The sequence below is a fragment of the Castor canadensis genome, chromosome 9 (assembly GCF_047511655.1).
Source record: "Castor canadensis chromosome 9, mCasCan1.hap1v2, whole genome shotgun sequence".
NCBI classification, from domain to species: Eukaryota; Metazoa; Chordata; class Mammalia; order Rodentia; family Castoridae; genus Castor; species Castor canadensis.
The window spans coordinates 131,638,085-131,650,955 of NC_133394.1; positions in this window are offsets into that span (position 1 = coordinate 131,638,085).

Below are 12,871 nucleotides of genomic sequence, written 5' to 3' on the forward strand. Positions count from 1 at the left end.
GAGCTGTCTGTCAATTCCTTGTTAACATGAGGTCCACTTTTAAGTACTTTCATTTGATTTGAAACAAAATTTGATTGAAACAAAAATGCTTCAATGAATTGCCCCTAAAAATGGCTGTAAGGTAATTTGGGTATACAAAATCTGTAAACAACTTAGTTGATTGTATTAGCACTATTAGTAACTTGCAAAACTTGCTGATAATTTTTGTAGGGTAGTCATTCATTTCAGTACCCAAAGCCACTGAAAGCCCTGTTGTGCTTACTTGGTCAATAATACCTTCCATTTTATTCTTAAAGACATCTAGTTATTGATGTAATATATGTTTATATGAGTGCAGTTATTATTCTGTGATACTGCATGTAAAGGGATATGTGTGCATACATTTTGATCCACACTGATTAAATTATCTCTGTCTTGAGTACAGCAATAGAAATTCTGGTTTCCTAGATATTTGACTTTCTTTATCTCTCTTAAAACTTCTTTCCAATTTAGAGACAGCAGTTAGCTTTAAGGAAAGAGAACCATGTGATTCAGTTCAGTAGATTTCCTTCTGAGTTCCTCTACTACTACAGTTTCTTGAAAATTTATTCAAAACTCTACCTTCTGTCTAATTTTCCACAGCATTTTGGCAGCAAACTCTGTATCAGAGTTTCTTTCATGGCTATAAACCACATTTCTCCATTTACCTCTTGTTCTCTTACCTTCTTCTGTTTGTCAATACTCAATAAATTTTGATCAGTAGCTCATACATCCTTGACAGATTGTGTATTGATTCAAAACATCCAGTGCTAGATAAGAACACCAAATATGAATACTAAGCAATACTGTGTGCAGAGTTCCTTTAAAACTCCAATAGCCAGCATCTAAATGTGTTAATTATCATGTTAGATATTTATTGATTTATAGAAACTAAAATGAATGTGGAACACTATCTAAATTAATGAAGGATACCTGTGAACACTTCACTTTCCCATGTGGTGTTTAAGAATAGTTGAAGAGGTGAGCTGAATAGGAAGTTCTCTTGGATTCTTAGGAAAACCCAAGAAAATATGTTTAGCACACAAAAGAAATCACCTTGTAAAATATTACAATCTTATTATAATCAATGCATGCTTTTACATTACTGAACATTATTAAGTTATTCTAGGTTGTTACTACTCTCAGCAAAAAAAAAAAAACAAATTCTATTAGGTCACTGCATTTTCAAAGACAGTTAAATAAATTGTTTAGTGGCAATATTAATACAGAAGGGACAAATTCATCATTTTTTACCTGGAGTAACAGATATCTTTTGCTAGGAGGGAAAACACTTCGAGCAATTTCATTTCATAAAGACACTATTTATATGCAGAGAACCTCAAGATAGATGGACCAAAAGGTGCTAATGAATGTTTTGAAAAATTTTTGGGATCCATTGTTTATAAATTATGGAGGTTTTGTTGTGGATTTTGAAAATTAGGAAGTGGAAAATACCCATAAAATTGCTTCAGGTGCTGTCCGTGCAGCCTGTAGTGATATTTCAGTGTCGTTCCCTTTGTTTTTCTTGTGAGCTTAGTCCTTAGCATCCAGGCACTACATGTGACCTGCATTTACACTACTGACTGACAACCACAGAAAGAAATAAAAAAACCCCGGAGGATCACAACACAGCCAGCCCAAAGGGCATCTTTGTATGAAGGGGTATAGGAAAGTTATATCCTATTTTGTAAGGAGACAAATGTTTAGAAATGGCATTAGTGACTGACTTTTTTTTTATTATACAGCTTCAGTTTATGGTTAGTTTTTGCTCTGTTGAGAAGAGGAGAAAGCCTAACATTCACTGGGATGCTCATTCATGTATTTAATCCTTTCACTAAGAATTTAATGAATATGGACTTATGTAAAGGAAGAATACATTATTTGCCTATAACGTGAGTGCAAGCCATGTCTTAATGCTGTTAGCCAAATTCAACATGGTGTCATTGGTCACATACCAAACTCTTTCTGTGTCCACTGGCCATGCCAGCTCCAAATATGCTCAGAAAGTCTCTTGCAAATGTGCTTAAAATTGGCAGCATAAATACATTTTTTAAAAGATTTACTATTATGACATGCAAAGAGGTTCTTTGTCTAGGTGAGGACTACATTGATGGTCTCACAATGTGTATTTTGCAATATTCTCTCCTCTAGATTCTAGACAATTTTTATATTAAAGGGCAGTTAAACATCAGGTAAGCCTGTGGTATCCATATTATTAAAACATAAATATTACAAATTTTAAAAGTAAAGAAAGGCTATATAATTTAGATAAGGCTAAAAGCTATAGATTGAAAGAAGAGTATTTCCTAATTAAGTCATATCTAAATATGATGGCAACAAACTTTATGTGTAAATGGCCAGGAAATATATATAGTGTGTACTATGAACTATATAGTATATATTAAAACAACTGAACGCTGCCCTTGTAGGAAGAAAGCAGATTTGGACAATGTATAAATTAAAAGACACGGGTGTGTTCTAATAAAACATTATTTGCAAAAAATGGACAGTCAGTGTGAGGACAGGCCAACAGTCTATTAAGCCTTCAAAAATAATCACTAGGTAGGAGAATTCAATTATGACTACATAGAAAGTGTACTTTTTAACTAGATGATTCAGAAACTTCATGCTCACAAACATACTTGTAGGTAACTTACAAATATGGAACAATTAGAAAATTTAATTTCAATTTAAACCCTTTTTTATAATGGCATATTCCAAAATGTTAAAGTCGCAGGATAAATGTATTCTATAAATCTGATTCTTGAGACCTAAACTGTTGTACAAGTTGACAATATATTATATTCATACCATGTCTGTGAAATTTTTATCATAACTAGCTTAATATTTCATATTTCATTTAACATTAAACATTTAAGTTACAATAAAACCCACTTTTATTTACTTAATTTTGTGTAAAAGGGTTGAGGATCACTCATTTAGTACTTTATGTATAAAACATGGGAAGCACATCAAAAATCAAGAGCACATGTAATTTATTTGCATTGCTGCTACTGTAATCATCCTCATTATGTCTCACAAGATCAAAGTGAGATACGATGTTCATATTTAGGACAATTGTTTTGTCCTAACAAATCCTGCCTCAGAGCATTTTAAAAATTGGAAATCAGGCCAAGAAATAAACAGAATTTGAGGGTCATAGATAAATCAAATTATGTACAGGAAAAAAGAAAAATGTCTTTGTCTATAGAGTGTCTTTTAAGTTGAATTCCACTTTAAAAGCTCCTGTTCCGTAACACTTTTCTACTTGGTATAGTATATTCAGAGAAAGCAACCAAGTGTTGTTTTGTCAAAATACACGATCACACCAGTTTCCAGCCACGTGATGAATCTAAGGGGAGGTAAAATAAGACTGTATTTAAGCTAATGTGCACATTTGGGTAAGAATGTGACAGCCAGGTCAACATGTCTAGTATGGCTTTATGAAATATTGTTCATATAAAATAATTTTAAAAATTGTATGTAGGAATTTACTTGTGATACTTGAAGAAAGGGTAGAAGTCTTTGCAAAATCACAGAATAGAATAAGAAGATACTAAGTATTTAATTTTGTAACAGGTGTAAAATAAGGATAATAATATAAAATGGACAAATAATACAAATAAATGACAGTAAGAAGGCATCATGTATCGGTATCCCTTTCTCTTGTATCATTATCAATCACAAAGGTGTTCCCTCACAATAACAGTTTTAAAAGATACTGGATTCCAGGTATTCAGACATAATTCGGTATCAAGTGTTAATAGATTAGTAATATTGGGAGAGTTATATAGTTGCTCTGAGTTTCTCTCATTGAATCCTGGTATTACTAAAACACCATGTACTTAGAAATTTTAAGAGGATTGAGTAAAAAATAAACACTTTCTACTATGCCTACCATGAAATAAACTTACATAAACAGTAGCTACAGTCATTAATGCAAGGATAAAATTTGAATTTTATCTAAATGACCAAATTTTCTGAGGTCCATTTAACAAGGTTAGCCTCATATTGAAGTTTTATATAACTGCCTAAATTTTTTTTTATTCTCATTCTTTCTTGATTTGAGTGACTGGAAAAGAGAGCAAGACTTTATACTTAATCATTTTGTAATGGCACAGAGAAGATATGAGAATCTCAATGCACTTCACCTTTTTTCAAAATGAAAACAAATTTGTATTCTTTTTATTTTTTCTCCCTGTCTTGTTGCTCTGGCTAGGAATTCCAAGACTATGTTGAATTAGAATAGAGAGAGTAGAACGCTTGTCTCATTCCTGACTTTAAAGGAGATGGTTTCACAGTCTGAGAGAAAATATTTGGCAGCTACAAATCTGACAAGGAATTAATAACCAGAATACACAGGGAGCTAAAAAAACTAAACTTTCAAAAATCAATGACGCAATGAAGAAATGGGCAAATGAACTAAACAGAGCTTTTTCAAAGGAAGTAGTCCAAATGAGTAAAAAACACATGAAAAAATGCTCAACATCCCTGGCCATTGAAGAAATACAAGTTAATATTACGTTGAGATTTCACTTCATTCATGTTACAATGATTACTATCAAGAACACAAACAACAACAAGTACTGGCAAGGATGTGGGGAAAAAGGAACCCTCAAATACTGTTGGTGGGAATGTAAATTAGTATGAACACCATGGAAAACAGTATGAAGGTTCCTCAAAAAAAGTAAAAATAGAACTGCCATATGATTCAACAATTCCTACTAGGGGTATCCCCAAAGGAATGAAAGTCAGGTTACAATAAAGAAAACTGCACACCCATGTTTATTGCAAATTTTGTAAATTGTCATAATAGTAGGGAAACAGCCACTATGCCCTACTACTGATGAATGATTTAAAAAATGTATTTATGTACAGGTGAATTCTATTCAGCCACAAAGAATGAAGTTTTGTCATTTGCAAGTAAATGAATGAAACTGATAACTTCATCTTAACTGAAGTTATCCAGATTCAGAAGGCCAAAAGCTGCATGTTCTCTCTCTACGTGGAATATAGACCTAATACAAATACAATATTATGAAATAATTAAGTCACACTAAAGGCAAGTCACATACAAGAGGGGGAGGGTAAAAGAAGGAAGTTAAGAAGATGAATATGATTGATGTACTCTCTATATAAGAGCAAATATAGAATTTTTAAACCTTTTGAAAACACCATTAGAAAGGGACAAAGGTAAAAAGAAGAAAAATAGAGGAGATGAACCAATCTGGGTTACATAGATACATGATACATGGAAATGATACAAGGAAACTCCCTATGTAGCTATCTAAAACAAAAATGTCATTTTTTTCTTTTTTTTTTTGTTTTTTTTTTTTTTTGCAAAATCAGAGAACAGAAGGGTGGAACAGGTCCTGTCTAGGAGGATTGTTTCCAGTGGAAGGGGGAAGGAGGTGACGGAAGGGCATGGACAGGTGAATATAGTACAGATACTAGGTACACATGTATGTAAATGAAAAAGTGATATTTGTTGAAACTATTAAAGGAATGGGGGAGGAGGGGATAAAGGAGAATGGTGGAGGTGGTAAATTCCATTGTTATAATTGATATATTGTATGAAATTTTGTAAATGTCACAGTCTAACCCCCCAGAACAACAATAAGGAAATGAAAATCAGATTGCGAAGCACAATGCATCGTAGCTATACTTGTATATCCAGCAGTAATTGTGAGGGGAGACTACCGTCTCTTCACATTGCATTTTGATGGGATTTACTGGACCACTAATATTCCAAATTCTATATTATTACAGGAAAACCTTGGGTGCGGGTTCTTGCATGATTTTACTTCTAAAAAGTGAAGAGACAATATGCAGAGACTTGCAGCTTTTGCACACCACCCTGAGAAGGCAACCTTGATGCAGGTTTAACTTCAGGCCTGAGAACAAAAGAAATCAGGGCAGACTGCTTCCATTCTATGTAATTCCTACTTAAAGCATACTTCAAAAAAGCCAAGAAATGTTTACTAATCCTAATATAAATTAAATCTGTACTTCTGTAGTATATATAAAATCTGTAGATAGTAAGCATGAAGTGATTTTTGAAAACTAAGTAAGTACCAGAAAGTAAAATTCTGTTTCCAGGATCCTCTCTACAATCTTCTAAATCTTCCTATTTTTCTGCCTCCAAATTATTTTTGTCAAATTCTTTCCTGAACACAATATTAGCTTTTAAAAATGTCATTTAAATGAGAAGTAAAATACCAGGAAGGATATAACCCAGTAGGCAGTTTTTGTTCTTTCAAGCCTAAATGTCAAGTAGAAAATCAGATCCTCTCACATGGCAGGGACTAAATCATGCTGCACCTGCGTGGGAGAGATTTCTGTGTATCTGAAGTTGGCAGAGAGCAGAAATATAAGCTGTTAATCATGCAAGGTGTACTTTAAGCATCCTCATCAAGCAGCTTCACCTTTGACTTTGGTTACCTTGAATGCCTGTGACTTGTGCTTATCTATTTCTATCTCGATGGCCACCTGGCCATTGTTTTGTCAACAGATACAGACCTACAGAAAATCAAGTAGCATGTTAAGCTATTTTAATTTACCTACCCTTTCTATGATTCCCTGTTTATTTCACATATATAATTTAAATTGCTTAGTTTGCAAGTTAGAGTTGAGCATGAATGTCTAATTCCTTAATTTTAATTCTCAACATGTTCTGCCTAAATTTTTTCTGCTTCTCATCATTTCTGGTTGCTGTCCTGCTCTCTCATTCCTGGTCCTTTACATTGGCAAACAGCATCAAAGAGAGAAAAAAAACAGACAATGAAACCATTCATGATTACACAATATCTTCATAGGGCTGAAATCTGGATCAGTATTTTAAGAAACAGACACATAAATAAAACTATTGGAGGGAAGTTTTCCCCAGCTTACTATCCTCTCTAGATATCATATTGTGTTTTTCTTAAAAATACAATAGAGAGAAAGATAAAGTGAAAGGTGTTTAGAAAACTGGGGTCACACTGTCTGTTAAAGATGCCTAGCTATAAAAATTAGAACTAGGGTTAAGATACAAATAACTCATTGAATAATTGCTGATTTCCCAACTCAACTCTTTTTTTTAGTTGATATCTAATGATATTTATAGATTACCTACTTGTGTACTTATTTTCAAAAGAATGATGGAAAATTTTGTGAAAGACTTTGATTCAATATTCATAAACACAAATATTCCAAAACAATGGCTGTCAAAATGCAGGCTCACTTCAAATCACTAACTTCCACATTGTTCAAAAGCTTCCTCTGGTCCAAACAAACAACCCTTTTCCTCCTCTCCCTCATCTCTGCCTCAACTTGTACACACAAACACGCATATACACACACTCTCACACACACGTTCGTATACACACTCTCACACACACGTTCGTATTCACAGAGCAAGAGAGAAATCTGAAAAAATATTCAACTGAATCTTCCTTCTTATTTTTAAATGTAGAAAAAGAAGAGAAAATAAAACTCAATCCTTATCATACATATTTTATATTACTGTCCAGTATTACTTGGGACCCTTATTCAACTAAGCACAGCAATAATGTTGTCAGTATCCATAGTATTTAAAGCACTAACAGTGAAACTAGACTAGTTTAAATCTTAAAATTTCATTCACAGTTCACTTTCAGTCTTCAGAGATCTGCCATTGTAGGTTGACTATTGGAAACAGTTTTGTCACATCCATTAAAAATGTGAAATTTTAAAGTTTTAAAATAGCTTAGAATTTTCAAATTAACCTTTTTATTAGCGTTCATTTGAGCAAATACTACCATAGAACACATTGGGAAAATACTGCTTCAACTGTTTAATAGATAAGACTAATAGTCTATACATTTTTTCAGTTATTTTGTTAATGAACGATTGTACCAGGATGAATTCAATGAATACCTTTGGAAAGACCTCTTTGTACATGCTTGGATAGATAGTTTAATCATACCAAGTTTTCTCCTGAAAACTCAGTATATTCTATTGAAAATACATTTGGGTAATTAAGAAGCTCTTGATTTGAGGACTCAATTGAGCCCATTACTTCTGAAGTCTTCTGAAAATCTCCTTCTTAAATTTTGGTGTCCTTATTGGGAAATGTTTCAGTGGGGCTTGCATTGTACTCACTGGTTTTTCTCTCTCTGGTATCTTTTCATCAAGATCCATTTCTTGGGAAAGAGAAAAGAAACTCAGTATGTGAAACCCCTCTCCATTCTCCAATTTCTCTCAAGAGATATGATGATTTTTGGGGGGGGTTTCTTAACTATCTTCATACTTCCCTTGTGTGCTCTTGCCTTATCATGTGACCAAAGTCCAGTCCCCTTGCTATATTTGCCCTTGATCTAAAGTCCATGTTTGAGGGAGAACATACAATTTTTGGTCTTCTGAGCCTGGCTAACCTCATTCAGTATGATGTTCTCCAGTTCCATCCATTTACTTGCAAATGATGCAAATGATAAAATTTCATTCTTCTCCATGGCGGAGTAGAATTCCATTGTGTATAAATACCACATTTTCTTAGTCCATTTGTCAGTAGTGGAGCATCTTGGCTGTTTACAGAACTTGGCTATTGTGAATAGTGCTGCAATAATCATGGGTGTGCAAATGCCTCTGGAGTAGCCTGTGTCGCATTCCTTTGGGTATATCCCCAAAAATGGGATTGCTGGAATATATGGAAGATCTATGTTTAGATTTTTAAGAAGCCCCCAAAGTTTTTTCCAGAGTGGTTGTACTAGTTTTCATTCCCACTAGCAGTGTACAACATTTGATATCCTCAATGCAAAGGAACTATTGAAGAAACTTTAAAATGACTAAGACCAATAGGAGAAGGGGACCAGGAACTAAAGCAAAGGTCATTTTAAGAAGAATTAACTTAGAATGTAATATATATGTACATGAAAGCAATGTGAGGAATCTCCCTGTATAACTATCCTTATCTCAACTAGCAAAAACACTTTGTCCTTCTTATTATTGTTTATACTCTCTCTTCAACAAAATTAGAGATAAGGGCAAAACAGTTTTTGCCTGGAAGCAAGGGGGTAGGGTGGGTAGAGGGAGGGGAAGGAAGGAAAGGGAGGAAGTGAGGGGAAAGGGGGAGAAATGACCCAAACATTGTATGCACATATGAATAAAGATATATTTTTTTCAAAAAAAAAGATATGATGAAAAGCAGAAAACACATGTTCTACTGTGCTTTCTGCCTTTTAAGCAATTATGGCAACCTTTGCCATGAATAAGTCTGACTAATTCTTTCATTCAGTTTTATGAAACCTGAGTGTGCACAGATATGAGTTGCATACTACAGTATTAGGTTTACTAGTAATAAAGCTTGTGTTTTCTATGTGTCTGACGTTCATCAGTCAATATAGAACTGATAACTGGCAAGAGAACACATCAAACATTACAAATTAGTGATATGTATAGTAGACTAGTTTTCAAATTTTTATAATAAAATATCTTATGACATAATGAACTGATGTAATACAAAACACAAAACACAGATGCAATATGAATTACTAAAATTACCTAAGTGTTTCTGGAGTTATAATTCATTTTTATTCAGTAATATGAAATATTTTCTTGTATAGAATTAGATAAGGGTAAAAAAATAATTGATTATCTTTCTACTGAATAGTGAAATATGTTTCTCTCTTCCTTGAACTTAGATTGACCTGTTCGTGCTTCAATCAATAGGTGATGGTGTGGTATTGCTATGGCATTTCCTGGTTAGGAATCAAAAAGGATGACACCTTCTTATTTAGTCTCAGGGATCCCTAAGCTATCATGTGATTATCCTAAGAGATGTTATAGAGAGCACCTGAGACTATATGAAGAGTGGGGTCAGCAGAACCCAGTCTTCTATCTTTCTCCATAATGGTGCCAGACATACATATAAACAAGCTATCTTAAATCCTCCAGACCAGTGTAAGTGTTATATGAAATCAATCTTTGACTCCATTCAACATGTAGAATTTCCAGGTAAAATGCCATCTGGATTCTGAACTGAGAAAATAATGCAATAATTATTTTTAAACCACTATGTTTTGAGTTAGTATGTTCTATTGTCATGAATGACCTGATATGGTATGTTAAGCATTTATGAACGCTCTCTACAATGAATTGTGAATATGGAAGAACATATGTGTAAGTGATGATGTCATTGAGACAAAATATGGAATACTTTAATATTTCAAAGAAGCGCGCCTTGTCTAGAAAGCCAGATGATCTGGCGAGGCCCCAAGGCTTTTGTGAGATTAGAAAAATTAGAAATCTATGTAAAAATAAGGAAGAAAAAGTAGATAAATCTAGTGATATAAAGAAAACATTTCATTATATATCCCTTCAGTATTTTTTTCCAAATAGGCAATCTTCTAAACTGGGGATTAAGCTGGATGTACAGCTCTGTATTAGGGAACTAGCATGTGGGAGGCTCTAGGTTTAATCCCCAGCTCCACAACAAAGCAAAACAAAAACTGACATTTTCTTCCCATTCTGTTTGGTAAAATTTTAATTTTATAACAGAAATAAGCTTCTTTTATAACATGGATAATTGCATTAGTGTTAGTATTATTTGGAAATTGATATTTTATATATTTAAATTTTATGTGATTGTTAAGAGCTACTCAAATTTCCTTGATGTGCACATATAAAAAATTGTTTTAGGGTTACAATAATTTTTAAGTAAACAATACTAATGCCATATTCTTTCTGAGCTTTATGTGCAAATTGGGATTTAATTGATTTAAATTATATTCTATAGCATTTATTAAGAATTTATATTCTGTGTAACACTGGAATGAGTAATTTAAATCTATTATTTTATTCAATCCTCACAACAAAAATGAAATATGTATCAGTGTTTGTCTATTTTATACGTAGGGAAAATGAAGAGAAAAGAAGTTATTCATACAATAAGGACTTTACCAAGTCTGCAAGCATAATTCTAGTTGACCTAATATTAATGAAGATCAAAACATGCTTGAGAGAAAAGAAGGGAAAGTTGGATTGAATGTAGAAGTTACATGATAGTGAGAACCAAGGCTAAAATATTAGAGTTCATCCTTATTTCTGAGTCTTTTATATATCCCATTAAATGAACAACATAATAGCATTAGATACTAAATCTGTCTTCTCAAAAATTGAATTTTAATACCTCCATGGATAGAGAATATCCAGTTTAAAATGGAGAAATAATCTGATGCTTTATCAAAGAGAGAAAGATTTTAGCTATCTCTTTGTGCATTCTATTTTTTCTGGATACACCAACAAGGCACATAATTTGGGGTAATTTTTAACACAGAAATTAATAACACATAGTAGTGAGTCACTTACATAGCATGCAAGAACATTTGCTTACATCCAGTTAATTCAGGAATAAATCATAGCCTAATATTTTATATGCCTTGAAATTTGGAGGAATCCAAGAGGACTTGGAATAGGGTTACCGTAAGCTGCATCCCATTTCTATCCTTTGGGATAAGGTGCCCAAGCAAACAATCCTGTCTACCAGAGACAAGGCCCGAATCATTCCTAGAAAAGTAGAGGGCTTAAGATCCCTGCCAGTCCCAGGAATTATTTACTCACATCTTCCTGATCCAAAAATGGGCTCTTCCTTTTCTTAAAACTATAAAAACTGCCTCTCAGAGCCCTACATATTCAATATTCCCAATTCAGCCCTGTGTGGCCCTTTGGGGGCATGCAGTGTTTTCATCCCTTATGCTGTGAGGAAATAGGATCAATAAATTATCCAGTGTCCAGTGCCACCTTTTTGGTTTTCCCATAACCTTAATGCAAGAATCCCTCCTCAGGGAACAGTGTGACAGGAGAAGATCAACAGTTCCAAAGATCCTTTGCAAAAACAAAAGATATCATAAGTATGTGAAGGTAAGAGTCAACCATTGCCTACTTCCAGACACACGGGAAAATAAATTGATTTAAAAGAGTGTACTATCTGTTTATAGAGAGGTCAAATATAATTACATGAGCCAATAAGCTAACTAATTATCCTACGTATTTTCCAAATATCTAGCATTTTCCAAATAGTGCAGCAACTATAAAGCTGGATTTCAGTTATTTTATAAAAATAGTTTCATGGATAATTGTAGAATACTTTTTGGAATTATTGGAGGCTTTTTTAGACACTAATTCTCTCCTGAAAGGAAGGCTGAATTAATGAGGTAATTAAACAAGTTAAGTATGAAAAGAGACCACATTAAAAAGTATCTGTATTAACAAGAAAAGCAGAAAATTCAAATAGCAATCTGCTAGCCATATATATAATCACAAATGTGATATGTACTGGAAAGAGTCTCTTTCCATAGTTTTCTGGTAATAAAAAATAATGCATGAAAGATAAATTAACAAATGAAAAACATGATGATGGATTAAAACTGGATGAAATTCTAAAGTATCTATCTGGATTTTCTATATTGCTGCCATGAAAAATAAATATAAACTTAACACAAAAACTTACCTCATAATTGTTTATGTGTCCTGTCTGGGAACTGCTTGTTTATCAACTGTGCAAGTCCACAAGCAGTGTGCTGCTTTTCTCTGAAGATTCTCAGGGAGAAATTGATTTCTTGGTCACCAAGCCTGTCATCATACTCTAGTTCATACAGGTTACATTGACTTATGCTTACTTTTCCCTTCTTGGCTATTTAGTGGTTGTCCTTAGCAATTTCATGAGGCCTGCTTCATTCCTTGGCCTATTGCCCTCTTCTTCAATTTTATCATCAAGTAGTCCTTAGGATCTGAATCTCTAACATCCTTTCCTGCCTTCTCTTGCAGCTTCCCTCTTCTGTTGCATTTCCCAGACTCCTGTGCTTTCTTCTCCTCTAACATTAATGTGTCTATACTG